This window comes from Leopardus geoffroyi, chromosome E2 (assembly GCF_018350155.1).
Source record: "Leopardus geoffroyi isolate Oge1 chromosome E2, O.geoffroyi_Oge1_pat1.0, whole genome shotgun sequence".
Lineage (NCBI taxonomy): Eukaryota > Metazoa > Chordata > Mammalia > Carnivora > Felidae > Leopardus > Leopardus geoffroyi.
In genome coordinates this window covers 20,880,990-20,907,207 of record NC_059335.1, presented here as the reverse complement: position 1 = coordinate 20,907,207, position 26,218 = coordinate 20,880,990, and the positions used below count along the sequence as shown (strand labels likewise).

Sequence of the window (26,218 nt, the reverse complement as noted above, 5' to 3'; positions counted from 1 at the left end):
CCTCCCAGCCTCCACACTGTCCCCACATGTATGAGGAGGACAACATCCCACTTGATAAGGAAGCATAGGATCAAGATTGCCATCGAAAGCGGAGGCCAAGGTCTTGGACACTGAAAGAAAAAGCCTGGACCGTGAGGCCACACCCTGCACTGGCCCTCCGTCCCTCCCCAGCCCCTTTGGTTTTGTCAGGTAAGAGCACTAACAGACCCTGCTCCAAGAGCCATCAGAAAATCTACATAACATTCCCCACTGTCCTGTGGGTCTAATTCACCATAGAGTCATCTCTCTTTCAGGGAAAGTCTTCTCCAAAAATGTTTGTGCTTTATACCGCAGCATCCTTGATCTGTGCAAAGAGTTGAATCATGGTTGGCCACGAAGCACCATCCTTCCATTGGGAGAGACATAGGCTGCCCCTGGGACCACGTGACTATGTCAACGGGAGCTTCCCACCCTGCAGGAAGGACAGGTAGAGTGGCTTTTCAGCAAAACACCAGGACTGGAAGACAGAATCAGAGGATGAAGTACAAGAAGTCAGTCACCTTCTTCAATTCATTTTCTCTCTCTTTTTTTCTTTTTTTTTTTAGAGAAAGGGAGAGAGAGAATCCCAAGCAGGCTCCGTGCCAACAGTGCAGAGCCCAGTGCGAGGCTGGAACCCACAAACCACGAGATCATGACCTCAGATGAAACCAAGAGTCAGACACTTAATCTTCTGAGCCACCCCGGCACCCCACCTCTCTAATTCTTTATCCCACATATGGGCAAACTGAGGCACAAGGCAAGGAAGGAAGAACAGTTGGGTCTATAGGGACAGTAAATCCCCCATGGCCCATCTCTGCCTCACAACACTCTCGGGCATGTGCCCACCCGTGCTCCAGACACCTCGGGAATGGGGCCCTGCCCATCTCCCTAAGACCTGGCCAGGCTCTACAAGAGACCCTCGGCTGGGCCTCGACCAGACACCCTGGGTCGTGCAAGCTCCCATCTCTGTAACATCCAGCCTGAGGGACCCGTCAGCCCTCCTCCCCACACCCCGGCCCCTAAACCTCCTTCTGTTCCCACCCCTGCACTGCCTTGTGCCTCCCCACTCCTCATTCTCCCGGTGTTGAGCACCCTCCCAGCCCTTGCCACAGAACCATCCAGAACCCTGGTTCCATGTCACGATGATGATGATGCTAACAGCAGCAACTATTTCTCAAGTATCACACACCCAAGCCCTGTCCCGAGGCCGACTCACGGGTCATTTCCTTCAATCCCAACATGTTTCTGCTGTGCATTATGGCAACTTGCAAGCCCATCATGGGAGCTGCACCATGTCTACTCCTGTTCGCAGGGGGAACCCAGAGAGGTGAAGTATGTCACTCAAGCTCACACAGGACAGCCAGGATTCGAGCTGGACTGTGCCTCCAGCACCGCCACCGGCCCAGAGTTTCCCGGGAGGGTGTGGTCAGCACACGGAGGCTGCTCTCACCCCCGCATCCACTTGTCGGATCGCAGCTGCTCGCCTCCCAGTCTTCAGACACCCTGGTTTTGACTTCCTGGAGAGCCCTGGGAACTTGCTCTCACTCTCCCCTCCCTCAGCAGCTCCTCCTCGCCACTGCTCTGCCCAGCGCAGCCCAGGGTCCGCCTGGTTGGTCTAAAGTCACTACTCTCAGCCCTTAGCTCATTCCCTCACCTCCTCCATCTTCTCCCTCCTGTTGACCATCACAGGTGGAATCTTCGTCCTGAAGATTCCATCCTGCTGAATCTTCCTCCCCTTCCCCAAACCCATACGGCTGAGCGGTAGTGATAAAAGTCACGGCACCATGCCGAGTGACGTCCTGCCTCCCATCTCAGATTTGCCCTCGATGCTCCCAACAGAGCTTCCCACCTCTGTCTCCCAACAGCTTCTCACTCCTCCCAATGCTACTGTGACCCTTTCCAGTTCTTCCACCTGCAGATTTAGAAAAGCTCATGGCTGTTCCTCCTTCCCATCAGCCCCACCCAACCATCCTTCTGTTGAAGACCAGCCTTCCCACCCTGCTCTCTCCTGCCTCCCACAGTCCTTTCTCTCTCCTCTTCTCTATTCTCTGCATCATAACTGGCCAAGGCTCTCCCACCCTAAACAAAGAAGCCACCCTCGACCGCGTGTAGTTTCAGTTGCTCAAGTCACCAATGACCTTCCTGCAGACAGATCCAAAGGACACTTCTGAATCCTTATAGTGTTGACATCTCAGCGCACTTACCACTGGTAACTACTCCCGCCATCTTGAAACTATCTATCCCCCTGGCCTCTGGTTTTCTTCCCTCCCTGACCACTGGGCTCAGTTCCACCTGTGGCATCCTAGTTGTCAACCTGCCCCGGGGTTTTGGTGCTCCCCAGGTTTCCACTCCATTTGCTTCTCCCACCCTTTCCCCCTCCCCTCTCTCCCTGCACCAGCCCAAATTCTTCCCAGACTTGAGGCGAAGGTCCAAACTGGCTGGACATCTCCAGTTACCTTCAACAAAAGAATATGCTCACCATAAGGACAATGTCTAGGACTTTTCTTCGTGGTGATTTCATGAGTTTTGCTTCAGATTACAGTCTGGCTTCTGAGAGTGATTGACTATGGAGATAGAGTGTACTGATAGCACCAATGGGTACGTCTCCGGGTCAGGGTCATTATATGTTTCCTGTCAAATTAATAGTTCATTCCCCCAGTTCCGACGAGAGGTGAGAGTCCATCTCAGCTCTGATAATCCAGCCTCTGCCAAGGGCAAGATCCTGGCATTTGAGGGAAGATCTGAGTCAGCCACCCTCCTTTCCACAATCAGCACGGCCATGTCCACCTGCCCTTCTCTAGGCTGATCTCCACTTGCACTGATTCTGGGTCTGAGCCATTGATTTAGAGAGGAGTTGAATGTTGACGGATGAGCAGAACCGGCCTCTGGCTCTCTGCGCTCGGTGTTTCCAGGGCACACGTGAGCCATGGGGTGGCTCCACTCCTGTTGCACGGGGAAGGCCCCCATTCACATCCACTCCACTGGGGATGGGGCAAGCCCTGCAGTTATGCGATGTCACAGCCCTGGGAACGTGCTGAGAGATGGCCGTTGGAAGAAGTGCCCTCCTTAAGGGGTTTGATGTCACTCCGCGGTCAAAGTTCATGGGGATGATGCACAGTCATTGCTTTTCTCTGCCATACCTCCTACAAGCTCTGTCTGCCCACAGAGAGGGCAGTGGAAGCAAGTGTGAACCAGGAAGCTTGCCTCCACATGCCCTTTTTGTCACTTATTATTATCTGTGTGGCTTTGGGAAGGTGGGGTTCATTCAAGGCTCTAATGTGGCTGTCATCAGAACTCTTATGAGTAAGCTGAGACAGGGTGTCACAGTCCTTACCTGGGCCCTCCCCATGAGGCCTCTGCTGGTCAGCCACCCGCAGCTGCCTCCTTCTCATCTTCAGGCTGCAGGTTACCAGTCCCCTCCTCAGAGAGGGGAGTCACCAACCTCTGCCACCCACTCTAGGGGAGTCACCACCCTCTGTCACTTTCTAAATGATTTCTCTGTGTCGTTTTCTAAAGAAAACATGAACAGCCATTATCACCACGTGGAATTTGTAACTTCTTTATCCTAACTCTTATTCATGGTCTACATCTCTTGGATCTAACTTCGTTGCTGAGGTCGCACATGCCTGGCTCGCACAAAGTCCTCAATTAGCATTCATTCAATAGGGAATAAAGGAATAATTCAGTTGTCATCCTCTGCCTGAGGCTCGGGCTACCTCAGGGCTCTTAAGAGTCTGGTTCTCAGGGTTCAGCCAGTTCTGCTTCTTTTCATTTTCTCCTCCAACCACTTCATCCACGAGGTAAAACCTGGGGCTCCCCTGATGGATGCATTTCCACTTTGAACTCACAGAACCCAAGACTTGCTGGGGGTCCTACAGCGGACCCCAAGCCCCTTCAGAAGAGTCATCCTGGATCCAGTCCCCTGAGCACCTCTGTGAGCTTATGTCCCCTGTGGAAAGTGAGAAATCCTTGACATTAGATACGATCAGACCTTATCCCTGAAGAATTTTCTATTGATGCCTTCTTGGAGCAGTGCGCTCCCTCACAAATGCAGCTGGAACGTTTACCCTCCCCAAACCACCCCTACAAAGCAGGGCCAGGTATCTGCCTCATCTCAAAGCCCTTCTTCCCTTTGATCTCATTTGATTCCCCCCAAACTCGGGAGGAAAGAGGACTCTAATATGTTATTTGGCATGTGCAACAAATCCTACCAGTGCCCAGGGTCATTGTTCTGGGTCTGAATGTTCCAGAGGACTTCCACCCGAACCTCCTGCTGCACAAGAGCCCTTTACTGTCTGTTCTCTGTGCCTCCTGGCCATTTTTTCTCTCCACTTGCACGCAGCCCTCTGAGGACTAATGTTGGGATACCTCCCACGGCACCTTGAACAGAACTCGCTTGTAGAGAGCGCTGAACAGACCAATGATCCACCTTATCTGGATGAAATATACATTCATTCTGCAGCTTGGCCATCGGGAGAAAGGTGGGAAAGAAGAGAAGCCACGAAAGAGAGAGACAGTGTGACAGACAAAGTGGAACTGGAGAGAAAAGACACGGGAATAAAGAAAAACTGCTTTGAAAGAGAGGTGAAAAGTCAAGGAGTCCTATACGGAAACAAGAAAGATGAAGGGAGAAAATTCACTAAGATCTTTCAAAGAGAACTCTCTATGGTATCCGAGGGAGTGAAGGGCAAGGAAGTAAAGGTTGAACAGTGCTGTCCACTTGGCCTGAAGGATCTAAAGTCTTACTTTGTCCCTGTCTGCCATCATCCATGGTGCATGCCCTAAGAAGCTCCATTCCAGCTCAGATAGCAGTCCCACACCAAAAAAGTCATCCTCCAATGCAATGATGGTCATCCAAGCTGGTCACCCAGAGTTTTGAGGAAATCATGGGGTATGCTGCTCTGGCCTGGCCAGAGATCTGCTAGGCACCCTCGGAAGACCTGTAGTTAAGGGAGCTAACTCGGCCCCGCTCCTGTCCTCATTGCTTTTAGTCAAGTGCAGCCCCCCACCCAGCCTCCTGAGAAGCCACAGCAAGGAGCCCAGAGCCTCATCCCTGGTGGATGGGCACAAGTTATGCGAGGTCCCCAACTGACATCACTCAAAAATCTGAGGTAGGCAGTGTTTGGGGACACTAGAACAGGGCTCCAAGGCGGCTCCTGCCATCTCCGTGGACCATACTAGAATTCAAGTCCAGACCAATAGCCTAGAAGTCTCTGGAAGACCCCCATGGGGGCCCCCTTAGCCACCGAGAGCCTGCCCTTTTCTGTATGTTCTGAAGGGGCTTTCACAAACACAGCCTCCTTCATCAGCAAGTTTGAATTTATAAACAGTTACCCTTATTCAGGAAAGCAGAGATGAGCAGTTTTATGTAAAAGTTACATCTCCATTTAAGAAAGAATATATAATTCCACATTCCACTGTCCCTCGAACTTTATTCCCGTTTATGTAGATCTTAATACAGTTATATAGTCGCGGGGCTAACGTCCCCTCTGGATGGTAATGAGGTCCTCTCGAACCCTTTAGCTGCTATAAAGTATGCAGAAGTTAAATGCACAGATGGAAAAAAATTTGTCTCAATTTTATACTTCTGCAAAATGGTAATTTTGTACTTAAAATGTACAAGATGGATGTTCAGAAATATAGGCTGATAGCCTAAATTATATTTGGTCATAATTTATGTAGTACAGTCCCAAAGAGATACAAAAAGGCAGAGCATAATTTATCTGCTGGAATCAGCGATAGCTTTGCTAAAACTCCCATTTATTCCATCCCCCATAGTTTTAAGCAGCCTCCGTCCTCAGGGCTCACTCTATTTAAGTTCCCCATACTGCTGTTTGATCACATATTGTAGTCTATAATTTGCCTATCATCTGAAGCAAATTTCGGTCCCAGAAGTTATGATCTCTACATAGCAACCACTTTATTTGGTAAATGCAAAATATTTATAGCAATAAAAAAAAACAGATGAAAATAAAACTCCTATAATCATTGGAACATACACACTTTATCATTGGGGCTCATAAAGACCATTAGAGAAGGACCAGCACGTTGCCTAATACAATTACCTTGGACACGTACTCAAATTTGCTGATGCTTAGGAACCAGAGAAACTTTTTCTCCCGCAACCCCTCCATCTCGCCAGTGGTAGGAAACGTGGGGCATGAGCTCCAGAGAGAGTTGCTGCAAAGGAAACTGCATGACAGGCAATGTTAAGGGAGTCTTTCTCATGCTTCAGAAGTGGAAAGAATTTCCAGGCAGAAAAGCAGAAACAAAGCCCCTGGTGAGGGCACTGTCTGGACGTTGCCCATAACCCCGTCTCGAGGCCAAGATGTGTGAATTCCTACACCGATGGCATCATTTGGCTTCTTCACGACATTGACATTGACTTCAGTGCTACACTCCACAAACCTCTAACTCCTTCTCTTTGCTTTTCCAAAGTGTTAACCCAGAGATGTTCAGGTTGGGACCTACACTAGATGCGGACTAGATACACAGTCCACTGATAGCCATGGCACTTTCCGAAGCAACCAACACTGCAAAAAAGTGTGAGGAGAGGCCAGAAAGGACAAACCCCAGCTGGAACGGGCATTTGAACACCAAAGGAGATGATACGAATCCATTTAGGAACAATGCACCTGTGACGTACCAGCTGCACATAATCTCTCCACTCTCACAACAATCCTTCACGGTAGAGATCATCATTCCCCCTTGATAGGTGTGCAAATGGAGGCACAGGGACGTCAACCAGTCAAGTAAGGAGTCCAGGTGAGATGAACACTCAGGACTGGTGCCATTCAAGCCGGCAGCCTCACCTACTGCATTTTTCCACAAGCCAAGACAGGACGCCAAGTTTTCCCAGACACCTCTGCAAGAATATTGCTTCTCTGTCATCAGCCCTCTCTCCGCCTACCTCAACCCCCTTCCATCCAGCCCTCAAGGTTGCCTTCAGCTGAGTGAAGATTAAATAGAGCCCCAGATGCATCTCTCCGATAAAAACTTCAACCGAAGCCTCATATATTTTGTAGATACTACAGATCTCATGGCTCTGTGAAGACGAGCGTTAGTATTAATCATTGTAGTTTTTCAGATTATTTCCTCATTTTTAACATCACCCAAGACCTCCCACCAAAGAGTCACCATTTCTGTGTCCTGAGCAGCCAGACCCTAAACGACGCACAGGATTTCTCTGGATACTCACCTCCTTTATTACAACCTCTCTCCAGCCCCAGCTACCTAAGTCTGAGGGAATATCCCCTTCTAAATCTTTTTCACCCCAAACATGCTTAAGCAGGAATCACCTGAGCACACAATTTGAATAGAATTCTGCTCAAATCCAAATATTATTCTACACAGTCTATTTTAAACAGGTTTTTTTTTTTTTTTCATTTATCACACGTAGGGGGAAAGAGAGAGAGAATGACCCAAAATAAATGTGTTACCCAAAATTAGAGAGGACATAAGGAGGGCAAAGGAAATACCTTGGGCTAATCTATCTCCTATAAATTTATCTCCTATCTTCTATAGTTGTTTCAAACCAAATATAGGCCCATAAAGTATCAGAGAAATGGAAGGAACTCTAACGCACAAGAACTGCTCATTCTCCAAGGGGGGAGACTGAGGCTCAGAACAGAGAAGTGACACATCACTAAGAATGGCTAGGATTAGTCTTTGGGTCTCCCCTGTAGCATGTGAACAATGTCTGTGTTCTCAAAAGGCAGTAGCTCTTGCAATCGGATGCAATTTCTAGAATATCTGATATCAGAACCAGCCACGACAGGCTCCAAGCCTTCCTCCCATCTGGGAGAGAAAGACATGAAGGCAAGTCTGGGAGAGAAAGACATGAAGGCAAGCCCGTGGGAGGGAGATGGGTTTCATTTGTCTGGGGTCTACCAATCAGCTCTCCTCCCCAAGGAGGAGCAAGGAGGCATGCGACTTCCTCCCGTCAAGTGCTTGCGTGCTGGGCACTTAGTTTACGCTCCCCTTCTCTCTAACTTCAGGTGATCCTGATAGCAGTCCCACTGCCGTGGACGGTACAGGTGCAGTAAAGGCCAGCTACTCTCCCAAGGACAGACACAAAGGTGATCATATGCAAACGTTGCCACAGAGGTTATTTCAGAGGGAGGGATTACTAGTGATACCTGGGGTGGGGTAGGAGACAACATTCCGGTTGAATCTTGCAGGACGGGGTGGTATTTGCGGACAGAACTCAGCTCCGGGGCAGAACTTCTAAGACCTCAGTAAATGATTGTCAGCGATCGCGGGGCCAGGGTAGGACAGAGGTACAAAGGCCCAGACCAGACAAGCTATAAAACCCCCACAGGAAGTGCTTCTCCAAGTGTTGAGCAAAGGTTGTTCTCAGGAATCATTCAAAAGGGCCCTGCCTCCCCAACTCCCTGCCACCAGGAGCTCTCGACGTGCAATATTATAGAGTACCGGAATGGGAAAGGCACCACATAAAATCAAATTCTCTTCTATTTTAAGTTGAGTGGTGCACCGGTTCAGCTTTAAAACCTAATTTCTTAAAAGTTTCAGAGGGGGAAAAAAAATGTCCCTTTGCAATTGGAATCGAGTCCACATAAATTAACAGGCCAGCTATACGTATCCATCTTCCAGAACTTTCCTTGATTGTTCATTTTAATCAAGAGGCCCACATTCTTTGACTTTTCATCCTTCACTGCCCAGAATGATGCACGGCAGCTACTGATGACACACAAATGCTAATTTTGTTCAAGTTCAAACATCATCCAAAAAGGACCTATTTAAAAGGCTGCTTTGCAAACGCCAGCTGAAAATGAGGATGAATCAAACCCACCAAGAAATTCCGAGGAGGGAAAGCTTTGGTCTTAGGGAAACTCCTAAGTTTTTGTCCCCCAATCTTCAATCTTTCCAAGGTCAAGGGTCGAATCATTGATTCCTAGAGCTGGAAGGGAACTCGGACATCAACCCAGCCCTGCTCAAGGCCATTCAGCCTGGTAGTGGAGGGGCTAGCTAACACAGTCTCCCTTGCTAAAGGAGCCTTCCATAAAATGTGAAAGTCCTTCTACCATTTAATAGGGTCTGGGAATCGCAGGGTACACCTTTCGCGTGCACACGTGCGTGTGTGCGCGTGCACACACGCACACATTTAACTAATAGACCCCAGGCCCACGCCTTCACAAATCACCCGCTACCTCTATCCTGTCTCCTTCAGCATAGGATGGCCCCAGTGCCTAGGAAATGGCATGGGAATGACAGCCGCTGCAAAAGGAATTGTATGATCTAAAGGGAAGCAGTCATCCAAGCTCTTCTCCAGAACTTGTAGAAATCATAGCAATGTGCCCAAGAGACTGAGCAAGCAAGATCCAGATTCATATCCATCAGTGATTTATTGTGCACCTACTATTTGCCAGGAGGCCCCATGCTGGGTATTTCTGCATATACGGTGTCATTGACCACACCCACACACAAGTAATATCACACATATTACGGTTATAGAGGTTTCCTATGGCAACAGAATGGATCAAACCCTACAAGCAAGTAGGATGCGCTCAGAACCCCAGAACCCACGTAGACTTAGTCTTACTCCTTCCTAATCATTCTCCATCAGATCACTGGGTTTTATTTTCTTTATATTTCCATCCTAGGTGAACTTAGCCAAAATATATCGTCCATTTGTTTGTCTCTACCCTCCATGAAGCTCCACAAGAAAAGCTATAAGCACTATCTCAATCTATATCAATCACTACTGCATCCCCAGAGCGCACAGAGAATATTTTTGAATGAATGAATGAATGAATGAATGAAATAGTCTTAGTCTGTTTTTTTCACCAGGATTCTCCAAAGTAAGATCGCGCTATGTAACAACCCTGAGCAGAAAGGACAGGGGTCTGAGGGTCCCCGACACTTGGAGAAGCATGTCCCTGCAACGTGGCCCCAGAGAATAAACCCAGATGAATGCTACGGTCCGGGCATCCCGGTGGCTTTGCCTCTAGAACACGAGCATCCTGTAAACAAGCCATCAGCAGTGACGATTACCAGTTTCCACGGCCCATCAGACTAAACTGTTCGCAGTGGCGGCCCGTCTTTTGGAGGAAAGGCAAGATGCTTCCACAGCGGCGTCAACAAAATAACCGCAGCTATTCCCTGAGCGACAACGGCCGATCTTGAAATGCAGGACGTGTTTCATTTGCTTATAATTATCGTGCTCTATCTTTTAACCCTCAAAGTGTTAAGTGTCGTCATTTCCTCTGGGGCGCAAGAGATCTGGGGTTAACAACTTTCTCTTTTAAAAATTCATAAAGGTGCGAACAAACAGCCATGCATCCAGTGGTACACATTGCAAGGAGCCGAGGAAGAAAGAGGGGAGGAAGAAAAAAAAAAAAAAAAGCATTTTCCCCCACAGGACACTTGGCAATTAACTCCAGCTATGTCAGCAATTTTTTGAAAAATTTCCTAAACATGGGGAAGGCTCATCCTCACCATATGAAAGACAAAACCACGGCAGTGACTCTCCCGTGCATCACAATGCGTGTGTCTTACTTCTTAACCAAGCCGCTAATCACGCAAATTATTGCAACTAATTACATCTGAAGGTCTAATTAATTCTTTCAGTACCACATCATTTAGTACGCATTCACAACACAGCACCTGTTTTGAAAATCCTTGCAGTTAATTTGTTTATAAACAAACACTATTTGCATAAAATGTTTAATGAATGGTTTAACAGTTAGTACAATACTCCAGTTTTGTCTTAGTAGATTTGAGGTCATCAAAGGCCACAATAAATTAATTTGAAACTATACAAATTAATTTAAATAGAATGTGTGAATTTCTCATTAATAAAGGAAACATTTCCAACATGTTAATTAATATCTCCGTAACAGGCTAATTACTCTGTGCACAACAAGCACATCTTGCAAGCAAACCTTAAAGATTTGGGGGGGGCAAAGGGGTGGGGACTCCTTTAAAGCTACAAAAAAAAAGTGCAGTTCAGAAAAAAAAAAAAAACATGCAAAGCCCAATTATACTGAGGAATTCACTGTTCAGAGCAGGGAAGCCAGGAAAAGAAGCCATCCCCTTGTTTTATGGAGACAACACATTTTAGTCATCAGGAACGGGATGGTTGAAAAACGTTTCTATCACGGACTCTGTAGAGATGGTTAGAGGATTCCTGCCTTCTGGTAGAAACATGCAATTAATGAAAATATTAGTCCCCAAAGTAAATTTCTCTCCTGTGAATTCAGGACATATCGGCTGTATTTGTGCCCCAGTGTAAATACGGATTTCATTAAACAAATCTGCATCTTAACACCAGAATCTGAGGCTCAGCCATCATAATTTTCCCTGTGGCAAACCATGGAAAGACACTTCATGTAGAAACTAAAGAGGGACAACATTATTGCTCAGCATCAAGCATAGCCCTTGCAAAAGCCATCACTGAAATATGTTCACAGCCCTAAAGTTTGTTTCTGATTTGCAAGCATTTTCACATTTGATAAGCACCTGTTGTAAATTTACATCCACTCAGGAAGCATTCTTATGATAGGGAGCTGAGAATTGTAAAGCATATTTATATTCTTACCCTTGTGCGGTGTTGCCGCTTAATGCACAGGCTGATGAAATCACGGGCTACACAGGACCCAGAGGGATGTGCTGCGCCACCTGGTTCTCACGGCATCCGCCCCTGAGGAGCCGCCGGTCCCTTCCTCCCTGGCAAGGGTTTTTATCAGCGCTGATCAACAGCACTTGGTTTTTGTTTTAAGTCCGTTAACTTGAAGAGTGAGTGTGTGTGTGTGTGTGTGTGTGTGTGTGTGTACACGCACGGTGTGGGGATAGAATGACAGATAAACAAAGAGATGCACAAAGACTTCACAATACTTCCCTGGGACCTGCCAGTATATATCCAAGAAAACAACAGAAAAATAAGTGGGACACCCCCCCCCCCGCCTCCCCGTAGCACCAGGGAAATACAGGCACCGTCCCAGCCTTCCGGCCTGGCGCGGCTGCCTGGAAGGGAATACGCTGGACACCTCGTGCCTCTGTCCTGATATCTCTTTGGAGGCGCCTGAAGAATGAAACTGTCCCCAGCACCCCACTACCAAGCTGCCCTGGCGAGCCCGGTGGGGTGTGTAAGCCCCTGACTTGGGTCTTTTGCCAGATCTACGCCAGGCAGCATCATTGCCCCTGGGGACCTGAAGAGGCCTCCACACTCACTGCCCCTTGGCTCCCCCCAGGAGCCCAGCATTTCCTATAAACCTGAGGCATCGATGGATGACGTAGTGGAATGCCACACCCCACAAAAGGCAGGCGCTCTCCACTCTTCTACGATTAGTTTTATTCTTTCCAAGTTTCCCACCAACTTCCCCACAGTAAAAAGTCAGTGCTTGAGAGACAAACATTTCAAGAGTACAGGCTGTGACCTGCAGAAACGCGCCATTCCCCCTCTGTCGATCCCGACACAGATGTAATCTGCTTTCCCTCCAAAATGCAAACAAACAAAATAAATAAATTAAAAAATATATTAAAAAAAAAAAAAAAAGAAAGTAATAGATGTTGGCACAGCGCTCAGGACCACAGGCCCGTTTCCAGGCCGACTTCCCTTTGTGCAAACGATGCTTACGAAAGCCACGTGGGCGATCACGCGCCAGCTGGGGCACCGAGACTGGGGTGCAGGGCGCAGGCGCTCTGCGGGGCGGAGCTAGCGCTGGGGGAGGAGGGGGCTGTGGGAGAAAACGGCCCCATCCCACCACTCGCGGGAATTGACACCCCACTCTGCAATGCAAAAAGGAAAAAAAAATAAAGTCCGAAAGCCTCGCGGCGTGGGTGGAACCCGGGGAGCCCCCAGAGGTCAGTTGCCGAGGCAGCTGTCGGACACGACGAGTCGGTGTGCAAGCCACCCCGGGTTGGTAACTTCTCCCCAAAGTCTCTGGCGGTGCCCCACCTGAAGTGTCCACGTGACGAACTCCTGCCGCCCCTCTCGCACGAAATCATTCCCAGATCTGGAGCCTGGCCTTCTCCTCTGCCCATTAAAAATCACCAGCATTTTGCAAATAAAGGCGATCGCCATGTGAAAAATTATCTTTTAAAATGGAGTTTAATTTGCATATAAGGAACGAGAGATTTATGACGAGCAACATCGTCCAGTACTGCATCTGCCTAGCATCCGTCGTAATTTAGATTGTTTGTGACTGATCTTAAATTCTAAAGCTTGGAGAAGATGAAGTACTCTGTTGCTGTATTATTGTCAGGAGTCTAAGACTTACCAGAGATTTATTAGTAATCTTATCACAAACATGTCTCAAGTTTTTGCTTTTAATATGTGCCAAGCTCCTCTGAGGAATTTTCCTCACTGCAATTATATTCCTCAATGCATGCCTTCTGAAGCTGAGTTGATTTCCTTCCCAAAATAAAGCGACCTATCATTACACCACAGCAGCTCTTGTACATTTTTCCTCTGCTACTTAATAATCAATGTATTCATCATTAAAATCTGAGCCCTGAAGCAATGGTTTTTAGCATATTCTAATGACTAGCGACTTGCAAATTACAATGACCTTTCATGTACATTCTGTAAGCACCTTGTTCTAATGTGTACTGTATTTATAGTTTGCCAATACAAACTAGCCAAAGATTGGATAATTACTGTAATCTATTAGCTCGATTGCTTTCCCTGCTCATTTATAGCATGTGCCACGCAGGCCATTTTCAAAAGCTGGCCTATCTTTCATGTCCCACAAGCTCAGAAACTAAGGGATACTTCATCTGCACAATATACACACTTACTAATGTCTGAAGAGCGGCCCATCTCAGCTCAAGGAGGTTTCAAAAATAAAGAATCTTCCTTCCTATTAGTGTCATAATGCTATTTGTGACTGACAAAAAACACCGCTCCAAGAGTGTAAACTTTCGTTGAAGAATGTCAAGGCCAGTTCCATTTTCTGCCCATTACTCTGACCTCCAAATAGCATTTAATAAGATCTGCTTGTTTCTCCGCTTTGAAAGAAAAAGATAAAGGCACTTCTCCTAAACAAGAAACAATTTTTTGCCATAAGTAAATGTTTCGAGTGAAGCATTAAACTTTTTTCTAAGCGCGCCGCTGTGACTGGAGAGCCGATAAAGCTCAGTGTGGAAGTGTTCGTTGGGGTCGCCTTCTGACCCTCTGTGACGGTCTATTTCAGGCAGTTATGGATAGATAACATTACAGACACTGGTAATTAAAACAACACTAATTTTGTCTCGGTGGCCACGCTTTGTTGTTAGAAGCCATCTATCATGGCCTTCACGCATCACACAATGAGAAGACATTTGTCTACGTACATTGTGCTTGGTCAACGGTTTTACCCATCTCCCCGTGTACCTGGACGCCCAGGCACTTTTAAAGACGTAGTGCTTTCATTTCTACGCTATTGCTCTGATTAATAAAACATTTTGCATGCTTAGTCAAAACACGCTGGAATCTCTTCACCGCATATATTCATGGGGGGTGGGGGGAGCAATGTTAATTGTGGAAAGAAAATAACAACAACAACAAAGAAATTCTCTTCTGGATTGTAAGAGAAAGAAAAAATCAAATATGGAAATATTCGCCTTCTCTGTAGAAACAGAGGACATCCTAATGGAAAGCAGAATATTAAAACACACACACACAGTACAAAAGCATCTCCTTTAAGACGCTACGTATTTGCGACTCTATGTGTGGTTGATTCCTTCTTGTGCATCCATTTGCTTGATTTATGGACACTCGATTTCACGTCACCTTTTATGACAAGATCCGCAGCTACATTAAGAGTGATAGCGAGTCAAATGTTTTTATATTTTGGTAATAAAAAAAAATAATAAAGAAGAGATCTATTCCATAGGCCCTTGTAAGAAATTAGAGGTAGCTAAAATGCACCCTGACTAGTTTGGTTCTGTTTTAATCAACTAAAAGGAAACCGTAACGGTGCATTTCAAGGGATCTTTAGTAAGTGACACAACAAGAGAAGAAGCAGACAGGACCATTTAACTTCAAACTCCACCAAAAGGAGCCACAAGGTAGGCTCCCCTCCAGCAAGCCCGGCTGGCTGCGTGTGCTAGTCCTCATTTCTCAGCGGAAAAGCCACCCCCTCGAGACTCTCCAGGCACCCCCAACTGCATTTTTCATCAAGTGTCTAAAAGGTGGGAGCTGTTAGAATTCTCTTCTCTATTCACAGATGATCACAGCCCTTTCTCCCCCCTTTAGCTGCAGACGCACATGTAGTTTCAAATATTAGCTAACACTCCAGCCTCCACCAGCCCCTAATTGCTCTCTCAGGGAAGGTATCATAAACGCAGGTAAGGATGACACAGATGTAACTTCAACTTTATGCAGGCAGGAATCCTACATCAAAGCTATTTGCAAAGTGACACAACTAGTTATTAAAAAGTACATTTTTATTATATACCTTAGAATTTGCATTCTTCAGAAACCACGTGTCTTTTTCAACGTGGCCGCAGAAATGTTGGGGTAATTGACCATCGGTGACATCTGCAAGGGAAAGACGCCTAAATATTTTTCAAGCCAGTTTAATAAGTACACAGTGCTTCTGCCAATAAAGGTAACCCGATGACTTAAATAAGTTAATATTAGCACATCTCCTACCGGCTGCTGTGAGCAATCTGACTGCTGTTGTGAAGCAAAAAAGGCCAAGACAATGTGAGTTTATCTGGTCCTACCTGCAATCGTACTCCTGATTCTCCTGAAACAAATGGGAAAGAAAAACTTACTGACTTTTGGCAAACTACAAAGGTTAACTCTATTCATCACGGAGGATCGGATGCTAAGTGCTTTCTGTCTGTCCATATATTTTAAAGATTTAGAAGGCACCTGGTGGTGTTCTCGGGATAAAGACAGGAGTGTTGCTCTTTGGCACACGCAGAGTTATCTCTTGCTCTCTCTTTATATTGCAGGGATTGTAGAGTTTTGGAAACAAGGTTATTTTTCAATGATATAAAAAGCCAAAGCTTTCCCTTCTTTGGATCCTTTCGGAGTCCTTTAGAGTAAGAGAGACGATTTGAAGACGCAGTTAACCCTTTGAGGAGAAGCAGGTCAATAGTTGCAAAGGTAGGAATATAATTCGCATCACCCATAGTGTAATAAAAGGTGCCTCTCCCGAGGCCAATAAAGTCTGTCCTGGAGAAGAGGTCCAGACACTGTGGGAAGCAAGGGAAAAGGCAAACTCAGAAGGAAATACAAGGTGGCCTGCTTCCTAAATTTTAATTCTTAAAGCAACCCCTGCCAAGTTCAGAGTCCAAATTACAATCTATTTGGCAGGGAAGTTCAGATCCCGACAACTGCGGAGGTAACCGGAGCCTTCCCAGCACGCTCTCACCGGGCTCCCCACCCCCTTCCCCACCCCCCTGCAACAAATCTTTCCACTTTCTATAACTTATTTGCATGAATTTACTTTTTTGCCTTAAGAGGTTGTTGTAATGTGTGTTAAAACACACAGTGCAATTTTATCTCCATAATATCACAAAAGAAATATTATGTTAGTATAAAGTACAAAAAAAAAAAAAAAAAAGGAGAAAAGAATGCTGTGAAATCTTCGGCTTGGCTTGCAGCAAAGCGCTGCTCAAAAGCGCCACCCAAAGGCGGGAGGGTGTACCGGCATCCAGGGAGGGATCGTTTTTGTTAATTTCAGCAATCCGAGTGTAAAAAATGACAGCGCCACGCAAGTTGACGGAGGCTTTTGATTGAAGTGACTGATTGCCTCAGCTGCACCTGCGGAAAATTGATGACAATGCTGTCTAAACCATTCATTAGGATTTGGAACTTCACGCCGATGAATGCTGGATTCATAAATTTGCTAGACATGTGTTGTAGATAATATGACAAAGCACTGTTTTCAAATGAACATTTCTTTGACCTAATTTTATCGAAATCATGCAAAGGAATGAAAGAATATTTGTGCCCAAACTCTTTGGAGACAGCTGCAACTAAGGCGCGCACTCTCTCTCTCTCTCCATATGTCTCTCTCTCTCTCTCTCTCTCTCTCTCTCTCTCTCTGCCTTTCCAATAAATTTAAGTGAAATATATTTGGAATATATCTGCTGGTTTGGTTTAACATATTTGTTAAATGACAAAGCATTTATTTTTGCCTATTACGAGCAATGTTACTCTCGGCCAGATGAAGGAGAATTATTTTAAGGGTTTTTTTCAACCCCCAAATTTGCTAAATTGAACACAAGTGGAAAATAGCCTTTTTTTTTTTTTAAATGATAATAATGTCGTCTTCATGGACGTTTCAGGAGGAACCACTTTGGTACCAATTGGACATGCTCTGTGTAATAGCTAGACTGACCGCAGGCTTTGAAGAGAGAAGAAAATCCCTGTAAAATATTGACTCTTCCGGTCCAAAGAGATGAAATTGGGGGAAATGCCATCTATACACAATTTATCTAAGATTCCTGACTTGCTGTTGATTTTAACATATCAAAACACTATCAATATTGAATGAAGCTTTTTCTGCGTGCCCCTCCAAAGAAACCAAGGTGGCTGAGAAGGAGAGAGTGTACGTTTTCACACCTGGTTTTGCTTTGCTCCATGCGGGAAGAAGAGGCCGTAACAGAACCCATCCCATCAGAGATTTGAATTGTTAGGAAAGAGTTACATTTTTAGAAAAGAATACCTGATACCGAAGAACCTGCAATTTTCGCTATAGAAATAGATCTTACTTCTACAAAAAGGACCCTCTGCCTAAGTACTTGGAGTACCCCCCCCCAACAAAACAAAATGAATATTTATTAATGTAAGAAGAACCTGGCACAGGTTGGTCTCATGCATCCCGATCTGCCAAAATGCTTCCAAATCTCTTGCCTGGCATTTAAAAGACATCTCTTTTTATAAATCCTTGTGAATTTAGGTTTTACTACTAGCAAGGTAATTTCTGATGAAGATCTCGGTTTTTTTTTTTTTCTTTTTACCTAAAGAATCTTTGCAAATACCTGAGGCGCTTGTGTTAACCCCACACCTGGATGGAGAGAAACTGCAGGTGTGAACGGCAAGGCTAATAGATGTGAGTTTTGCCAAGCATTTGCTTACTGCTCGAACATTACTTTGAACTGGAAAACATTACCCAGACAAATCCAAACAAGGCTCTTTAAAGATGTTAAGCCCAAACTGCTACCGATATGAAATTACCAAGCAGATACGTGAAAACCCCTAAATGCAAAACAATCCGGGTTGTCTTCTAATTGCTTCATTTTCTAATGGGGAAAATGTGTAAAACAAATAGCTAGGGATGGAAAGCTCTGAGCAGTAAAAGCGAAACATTCCTGTGTTTCAGTAAATCATAATTCTACAGCCAGATTTCGAGAGGCTGGAGCTCCAACCACCTCCAGACTGTTTAGACCCAATGTTTGCTTCAAATTCAGGACCATATATTTATAACAGTCCCACATGGGTCTTGCCTAGCCCTCACAATTAGAATCCCAGGCCCGCAAAATCTCGGAGGTCAACTATTCATCGAGCTCACCAGGTCACCTGCAAGGTGGGTGCACTGGTCCTTGCTGAACTGCCCAGTCCCGGGGACTGCATGGGGACCGTAGTATTCAGCCTCGCCCTGGGATATGTTACAGTCTGCTCAGTCTGTGTGCGTGTGTGTGCATGTGGGGGGGAAGTGTGGGGAGCAAAATACACATAAATTCTTTTTTTTTTCATTCTCAGATTTAGTCCATTCTCATTTGATAAGAACTTTGGCACTCCACATATCCATGTCTATCATTTTGCCCTTTTTCTTTTTTTTTTTTATTATTTTTTTAATGTTTTTATTTCTTTTTGAGAAAGAGAGAGACAGAACATGAGCAGGGGAGGGGCAGAGAGAGAGGGAGACACAGAATCTGAAGCAGGCTCCAGGCTCTGAGCTGTCAGCACAGAGCCCGACGTGCAGCTTGAACTCACAGACTGTGAGATCATGACCTGAGCCCAAGTCAGACGCTTAACCGACTGAGCCACCCAGGCACCCCCATTTTACCCTTTCTCAAACTAGGTCTTTCCTGTGAGATATCCATGGCCAGTGTCTCCAAGAGAGATCTCCGCTTTTAACTAGACAATCGCGTTGAGCTCAACTTCCTCAGGGACGGGTTGAGCAATGGGGCCCCTTGAGACTTTTCTTCCCTAACTATATTGACAAAGGGAGGCCTAAGGCATTGGAAGGTGCCCGGAACAGATTTTCTGCCCAGAGGCCAAGTCCAGAGGAGCTGGGAGGGAGCTGGCCTCCCTTGTGGGGCCAGAAGGAGCTTAGCTACTCGTTTCACTGTCAGCTTTATGCTGTCCTCATCTTCAGTGAATAACTTGGGCCATCAATGTCTCTATTCCCATCCTCTGGCACTTTCTCTACCTAGGCATTCGCTGTGGGGATTCAGAGCCAGAATGTAAGAGCCGTGTCCTCTCTTGTCAAGTGGAGAGTCGGGCCCCATTCTCCCAACTTGGAGAAGAGTTGGGCAGCATGGGCCCACCCACAGGGCTTGCCTTTCAGCCTTACCGTTGGCCACAAAAGACATTGGGCGTTTGAAGGAGCCCAGCACAGAATGCTTGCCTGTCGGCAGGGACGGAGGAGAAAACACACATAAATTCTTGACAGCAGAAGGCAAGAAAAACCCAGATGCCCAGACGGACACGACTCCAGGTTAACTAGGGGCTCTCGGGGGATGGGAGCATGACATGGGCACAGTTAAGCAGCAACAATTTGGGAAGAGGGGTAGCAGGGGCGGGGATGACAGAGAGATGCGTCTAGGTGAGCCTCCCAGGACACGTAGAGACTGGCCTGTGCCTGGTCCTCCCTCCCTTGGTTCCCATTCTGGTAGAGCCCAGCCAGGCAGAGACAGGAGAGTGGTAGACCGCCAGCCTGGGGTCCTCACTACATCCCATCTGGCCTGCCTTGGCACCTGAGTCTGTGACCCTCCAACTTCTATTCTGACACCATTCCAGGAAGCCTTTAGTCTCAACACAAGAAGAGGCTTCCTCTCCCCCAAGACCTTTAGCCAAGAACTCCTTCAGTCATCCTATGCATTCCGGTCCTCGGCTTTTTCCAGTTCCCTCTTCTCAGAAAGCCTGTGCTGTCGACGCAGTTAGGGAATCTACCCTTCTTCTGTCCAAAGCTCCTCGGCCAGAGGGTTTTGTTCCCTTGCCCTGGGCGTCCCTTCAAAACCCACTCCAAATCCTTTTCCTTCGTAGCCTGAACGGGACCCTGTGGAACGTGATACGAGACAGCCCCTGTCCTTACTGGCTCTTCATTTCCCCTTAGACACAAGGTACAGAAAACAAAGCCTTTGAAGGCGGATTTCTGGTAAAACCAAAGCCAGCCTGGGCTCCTCCTGGGGGCCTACCACCTCAGCAAACACCTTCTCGCTGTGGAGTTGCACAGGGGAGCCTTGAGGTCCAGGCCCCTTTGCCCAGGAGCCAGGTCCTACCGCCAACAACGGCTGCTGTGGGATTCAGGTGGGGGTGCTTCCTGGAGAAGGCAGAGAAAGAGTAGAGGCCACGTGTCCGCTTTGGGGATAGCCAGTCCTCACTGATATGAAGGCTTTGTAGCCCCCACTGACAGGTAGGTGACGGTCCCTCCAGCCCAAGTCCGTGTGAGGTCTCAGAGGCCCTCAAGAAAACTGTGTTCCAGGGTCCGACTTGGCAGTTATGTTGACCAGACAGCAGAGGGGCCGTGGAGAGGTGAGGGGAATGAAGAGGTTCAAAAGGCAGGAGAACCTTAACAATCCGATTCAGTCCCTCCTTCTTTTAGGAGGGGCAGTGGCTGAGAAGTGGCAGCGTTAAGCCTAGGACCCCGGTCCCTGGACCTTTTTGGCACACCTCCCCCAGCACAGGCCACTTGTGCACCTGCTTCACAAGCCTGCTCTTCCACATCCTGCCCCCACTGCACAGAGAAGACAAAAGCAATTCACCATTAACCTATCCATCCAGGCATCTAGTCGGCACCAGTTACAGGAGTCTGTGCTGGAGATACAAACATGAAAATGACACAGGCCCCGCCCTCCAGGAGCTCCCAGGCCAGCAGGACAGAGTGACCATAAACAGGACCTTCAAGCTATATGCTAGCTGTTGGGGTGGCATTGCAAAGAGCCATCACACTCCTGGGCTCCTCCCCTTACCCCAGACAAGAGTACCCGGAGACGCCCTGAGCATGCAGGTACCTTGTGCCACCACTGGAGGGAAAGAAAAAACTAAATCATTGCGAACAGCATGTGAGACCCCAGACCTCAGCAAGTGCCAATGTCAGAAGCAACAGCATCTTTTTTTTTAATTATTTTTATTTTATTTATTTCATGTGTATGTAAGGTGGGGGGGGGGGGGGCGGGGAGAGAGAGAGGAGAGAGAGAGAATCCTAAGCAGGCTTCATGCGGTCAGCACGGAGCCTGACACGGGGCTCAATCTTATGAACCGTGAGATCACGACCTGAGCCGAAACCAAGAGTCAGATGCTTAACCAACTGAGCCACCCAGGTGCCCCAAGGGCAGCAGCATCTTTAAGCGCAGAAGGAATGCCCTCGTACCTAAGGCAGGTGCATGGATCTAACCTTACACCGCAGCTGTCTCAGACTGCAAGGGAGCTGTGCTGTAAGCCCCTTACACGTCAACCTCCGTAGCCTTCCAGAAGGCTCTGAGGATCGTGTCCTCAGAAGCATGGCTGTGTCTGCGCTGAAAGAGCACGGTCTCAGGGGACAATCTGAAAGATCCCACCTCTGAGCAACATGGCTGACACTCTTAGACCAGTTGTCACTGGTTACAAATCCCAGCTGGCTACACAGGGAGGGGAGGGGAGGTAGGGCCATCCGAGGCAGGGGCCAACCGTCCCCACACAGACACCGGTGTTTTATAAATACCTGCAGCGGCAGAAAAGCCAGACAGATAAGCCAGGTGGGAAAGCCCGAGGGTGCGAGACCCAGGGAACAGGGGCTGTGGACGCCTGGGGTGGGGGTGGGGGGTCCAGGCCGTCTGAAGGGGTAGATGGTCAGCTCTGATGGATTGTTCTGCATGAACGCAAGGACCCAAGGTTCCCGACACGTCCAGACATTCAAATGAAGCACGAAATCCAGATAATTGTGTAAAATCTCCAGTTATTAAATGTTAGCAACAAAGTCGTGTTGGTTTTCAATAATCTGAGAACCAAGCAGAACACATCTGTGGGTAGATTAGGACCCCCCACCCCCCACCCCCAGATGCCCATTTTCTGATCCTGGCTTAGGATCTTCCTCCAAGGATCCTGGAAGCTCACATATGAACTCTTTTGTTCTTCCCCTTACCCAAGCCAGGTGTCTCTCCATTAAACAGACGAATGGGTTAAGCTGAAGGTCAGCATGGTCTCCAGCAGGGCGAGGCTGAACCATGTTTGTCTTGGGGGCCTGGGGCTGGCCCGTGGGACCAAAGGCTCTCCTCAGGGCATGTGACAATGGGGGGGAGGGGAGGGTTTCTGGGAAGGGCCCGCAGGCAATTCCTGCAGAATTGCCAGAAGAGGAAGCATCCCCCCTCTAGCCCAGCAAGATATTCCACAACCTCTCGGGAGAGAAGGGTTTGCCGGGATTCGCTTAAACGTGACCCATTTCTGCTTGCTGTTTCTCCCTGGAAGGAGGCAGAATTACCCCTTGGTTGTAAGGGAATCACTTTTTCACAGCAGCACGATAGCATGTGACCTGGGTGGTTTGAATTTTCGCTTTTGTCAACATTTGCTTCCATCAGATTGTTCTTTATATAGATATATTTTTAATATATTGTATATAACGTTTATACACATATAATTTATTGTATATTATAAATATACATAAATATAAATACATTGAGGTATATATTTATATACGTATTTATTTTATGCGTTATCTATATTTTTTTGTCTTTTATCTTTCCTTGCATCTACAGATTGAGCCCAATACAATAGTTGAAATATCACATTTCTCCAAATGGCTTTTTCTCTATTGAAAGGTGATAGCGGGAAGCTCAGTGGGAATCAATTTGCTCTCAAGTTCCCCGATCTTGTGCCCTCTGGTTTCAACGAGGAAAGCCGGGGGCCCCAGGCATCACGATTCAGGGGCTGCGGCTCCCACCCCTTCACAAAAGGGATGTTGAACAAATTCTCTTTCTCTTCTCTTGTGTGAAACTGTCTGTGTGAACATCCGTGAGTGTTTGCATCCCGTGTATTTAAAAATTCTATTTAAGAATGCAAAGGTCCATACGGTGTCATTAAAACGAATGAGTATATAACCCTTTGGTCATCTAGGTGAAAGCATTTTGTTGGGGTTTTTTTCAAATTGCTATTGCTGTATATAAATGTAACATATAGCAATAACCGTAGAAAGATACTGTGCCCTTGTGTATGGATAATTAAAATAGGAACATCTCTGGACTAAATTAAAATGTGTAAAAACCAAATCCTTATAGCGTCCATGAAATTACAGAGGCTACAAGTGATCGCCAGCCCAGGGACGAAGTATTTCTCTCATTACTTCAAGAACCTGTTCCATGATCACAGTTTTACATTTTCACAAATCTACATGGTTCTTTTTATGTCACTAAATATCTCAGCTCACTTTTACTGCCCTCCTTCTATAGATGCTACTTGGTTACAGCAAGCAAACTGTCTCCAACCGTTTAAGAGAAACCAACACGTTTAGTGCTTTTGATGACGTGATTGATACAACGAAGGATGAAAAATCTGAACAGGATACATGGGGATAAATTACATTTTTGGGAACATAAAGGGGAAAAAATCATATTTGCCAGTTTTATATAATCAAAACCCCCGGGGCCATCATCTGGGAATTAAGAAAACCTCGAACAACTGAGAACCCGCACGTATTTTTTTCGCCATGACCCGTGACCCGCGTAGTGTGCATGACTCCCCTCGACAGAGAGCCCCTGATATGCCCTTTTCTCCTCTGTACTTTGAGCGTAAGAGGTGTTATTACCCATAACTTTTTATTTAAAGGGATTGTGCAGCTGGGAAAATGAATGAATTTAATTATCAATGCAGTGTGAAAAAAATCATTAGAGCAAGGGCCTGGAACACCACATATTAAAAATAAACAAAGGCTATTAAAATACAGTTCCAAAAAAGAATGTCAGTTTTTCTTCAATTCTTAAAAGGTAAATACCAAAAAGAAAACCATATGTAAACATCCATAGTTACAGAAGAAATTACTCTTTAAGAAAATGTTCAATGGCTGACTGGATCATTTAACTTTAAATCCATACTTTATGTGGCAGTATAGGAAAGGTCATTTGATTGCTGTGCATAAAAAAATGAGAATTCTAATATGTTCTCAAAGTTTCACCTTCATAAGACAAAATTTTCATTATAAAATTGTATTTAATGGTGAGCACACAGAACTTCTTCCTCGGCTATAGAGGATAACACCTCCATAACCAGAGCAAGCTCGCCTTTGGCTTTTGAAAGACAGTAGGACTATATCTTTTAACTAAATTATAAAAAAAAAAAAACCCTTTATATTAATATTCCCTCCATGACTGGAGAGCGAAGCATGATTTAGCTCAAGGACTGGAGGTAAATACTAAGCAAAGGTGCCTTAGAAAGGCCTTTCTGGCTGGCAAAGGCCGCAGAGAAGCATGGTTTCTAGACAAGCAGGCATGGTGACAGGTGCAGGGTCTCCTGGTTGGGACCCAGGACCAACCCTCCTGGTTGGTCTCCAGACCCAGCTGCACCAATTGCCATGGGGTGTTTGCAGCAGGGCCACTTACAGATTCAGGTCGGGAGGAGCCCGGGGGCTCAGCTGTTTTACATCAGAAGAAGCCACAAGACCACCCAGAGCGTGGCCCACAGTGGTCTGTCTCCAGCCAGAGAGATACGGTTAAACAGAGAGCAGGAGGAAAACTCCAGAGTCAGCTGAACGAACAGCAAACGATTCTGCCTGGGACGGGGAGAGCAGGTGCCTCCCCGCCATCAACTCAAGGAAGCTCAACGTATTCATGTGGCTTGACCCTGGGACACCGAAGTCGGTTGGAGCTGTCGAGGAGCTGATAGCAACGGAAATGAAGAGTCCAGTCCACATCCAGAGAGAGAAGGCCCAGGGGTGGCCGCGTGTCCTCGGCTACGGCCAAGTGCCCTGGCGGATGGACCACAGCTTCCGTTTTGTGGCTGGGAGGCAGACCTGAAGATCAAAACCCACCACAGACGATGGCCACTGACCAATTCCACATAGTTCTGGTCCCCTTGGCCAAAAGCTTTGGTGTGCACGTGGTTCCTACTTCACTCATGTTCTCATCCCCTCTCCCCTGGGACCCCCGGAGCCCCTCTGGAAGGTTCTAGGAGAGAGTCCAGCAGGGCCTAGCTGGGTCTCCGCCAGGATCAGTCTCCAATGAGCCCCCCAGAACCGAGCCCAGCTTCCCGCCAATCCCCTCTCCGAGCCTCCGTGGTGCCTTCTGTAAACCCAGGGCGTTGGACAGAGGCACACGAAGGTGCCTGGGTCCGAGTGCCTATAAATATTTGACATCTTAGTCCCTTGCTAGACAAGAGCCTTTTGAAAATCCAGTGAAAACTAGAGACTTACCCCCCACCCCCGCCCAGAAGAAAGCACAACATCCCTTGCAATTCCAAGAGGTCTATGGACCACCCCAGGGTCACGCCTGGACTCCAGCCTACAAGCCCCTGAACCGGTTGTAAGACACCACCCTCACCACCACCGTGAGTTTTCATATCAAGGAGACTGAGGCCCAGAAAAGAGGGCAGAGTGTCCCAAAATCCCCCCAAAAATCAGCGTCCAAACTGGGGTGAGAACCGGTTTCCTACCTCCCAGGCACAGTCTGTCTTCTGGGCTCTTCTGCCCTCCGCACTCTCTTCTCTCACAGACGGGTTTCCGGTAAGGGCAGGGATGTGGGGAAGAAGTGACTAAGGTAGGACACAGCCCAGGACAGAGCACCACGGGTCCCCAAACGCCATGAGGTAAGCCCTGGGTGGCCACTGCTGAGGAGGGGGGCTGGAAGGGGCCACCTGTCCCCTCCCGTGCAGAGTAGGTGGCCCTAAGCTGTTGTCTCAAAAAGCACATTTGCTATCTTTAAAAAAAAAAAAAATGTGGAGGAGGAGGAGGAGGAGGACGATGAAAGGGTGCTCAGTCTAGATAAATTCAGAATGATTTGAATACATTACTGTGGTTAAGTTTAGTACATAAAGTACTAGGACGGCTCTCTGCGCATTTCAATGAAGCCCAAAATAATGAGGCTCTGGTGGGGTGTTGCTGCTTCATCA

At 47.0% G+C, this 26,218-nt stretch overlaps 1 long non-coding RNA gene across 2 annotated transcripts in view; it reads right to left on the bottom strand.

Moving 5' to 3' along the window:
- Positions 1-26,016, bottom strand: part of LOC123579067 — an 85,721-nt gene extending 59,705 nt beyond the window's left edge. Inside the window, exon 1 of one of the 2 annotated variants that reach the window (XR_006702609.1) lies at positions 25,763-26,016. This is a non-coding gene — a long non-coding RNA (uncharacterized LOC123579067). The remainder of the gene's footprint in view (positions 1-25,762) is intronic. The other variant, XR_006702608.1, reaches the window with a different exon arrangement.
- Positions 26,017-26,218: the final 202 nt, after the last annotated feature.